Genomic DNA, 1,910 nt, shown 5'->3' with positions numbered 1-1,910 from the left:
CCCAAAGGGCGGGAAGCGGCGGCCTTTGGTCCCGGTTGGTGGCACCAACCGGGACTAAAGGGGGGCATTGGTCCCGGTTGGTGCCACAAATCAGGACCAAAGGGGGCATTGGTCCCGGTTCGTGCCACCAACCGGGACCAATGGCCTTGCACAGCGGCGTGGTGGTAGGAGTTTAGTCCCAGCTCGCTAGCTGAGAGAGAGCCGCACCTGTTTATAAGGTGCGGTGTGCCTGAGCTGTCGAGCTCCTCTCTAAAGCAGGCTTACGGGCCTAACCTCTCTGTACATGCCTGTGGGTCTACTGGGCCTTCTGCGGGCCTGAATCCTGGCCCATGGATGGGTTTCTAGTCGTATTCAGGCCGTTGTTGCCCAGTAGGTGGCATAATTTTTACTTTTGGCCTGTTTTTTTGTTTTCTTTTTTGCTTTATTTATTTTGTTTTGTTTCTACTTACAACAAAAAACTTATTTATTTTATTTTATTTTGTTTCTAATTACTTATTTATTTTACTTTATGATAATTCTTTTTGCTATTAACGTTTCTAACAAAAAAGTTCTTTATGAAAATTATTTTTGCTTTCAATGATTTTAAAAAGAAAATACTTCGATAATTTCAGTTGCATCAATTTTATATAATTTTAGTTTCAATAATACTACAGGTTGCTTATAATGTTTTGAACAGAAAATACTTTGATAATTTTAGTTTCATAAATTTTATTTATGTTATTAAAGTTTATTTTATTTTGTTTCTACTTATATATTTTATTAAAGTTTATATTATTTTGTTTCTAATTACTTATTTATTTTATTTGTTATTTTTCATGCACCATTTTTGATGCATTTACTGATTATTTTGAGCTATAAGACCCTAAAATTGAAAAGCATTTCAAATGAACTCTGAAAAGGTTGAAAGTTGGCATGGTATCATCATTTCATCCACATAGCATGTGCAAGAAAGTTGAGAGGGTTACGGCAAAAACTGGATGCACTTCATGTACAAAACGGACAATCTCTTTCGAAGTATCAGGATTTCATACGGAAACTCGTCTGTTACAAAGGGATTCCATTTTCTAAAACTTATTTGAACTCCTGACTTTTTGTGTGTTCAAAATGCACCATTCAAAGCCACATCTCATCAATTTTCAACCCTTTCTGACTTCATTTGTTATTTTTCATGCATTTACTAATTATTTTGAGCTATAAGACCCTAAAATAGAAAAGCATTTCAAATGAACTCTGAAAAGGTTGAAAGTTGGCATGGTATCATCATTTCATCCACATAGCATGTGCAAGAAAGTTGAGAGGGTTATGGCAAAAACTAGATGCACTTCGTGTACAAAACGGACAATGGTATCATACTCGTCTGTTACAAAGTTGGCATGGTATCATCATAATAGTTGCGGGAGAAAGTCTTCAGCTTGTGTCATTTGCTTATTGTGCCGTAACCATGGATAATCTTCATCGTTTATCAGGATGCTTGGGTCAGCCTTGCCTTTGAAGGGAGGAATTTCATGAAACTTTTCATAATCTTCAGACATGTCTGTCTGGCCCTCCACTCCCACAATGTCCCTTTTTCCTGAAAGAACTATGTGGCGCTTTGGCTCATAGTATGATGTATTCGCTTCCTTATCTTTTCTTTTTCTCGGTCTGGTAGACATGTCCTTCACATAGATAACCTGTGCCACATCATTGGCTAGGACGAACGGTTCGTCAGAGAACCCAAGATTGTTCAGATCCACTGTTGTCATTCCGTACTGTGGGTCTACCTATACCCCGCCTCCTGACAGATTGACCCATTTGCACTTAAACAAAGGGACCTTAAAATCATGTCCGTAGTCAAGTTCCCATATGTCCATTATGTAACCATAATATGTGTCCTTTCCCCTCTCGGTTGCTGCATCAAAGCGGACACCACT

This window comes from Triticum aestivum, chromosome 3D (assembly GCF_018294505.1).
Source record: "Triticum aestivum cultivar Chinese Spring chromosome 3D, IWGSC CS RefSeq v2.1, whole genome shotgun sequence".
Lineage (NCBI taxonomy): Eukaryota > Viridiplantae > Streptophyta > Magnoliopsida > Poales > Poaceae > Triticum > Triticum aestivum.
This window is presented reverse-complemented; position numbering follows the sequence as displayed.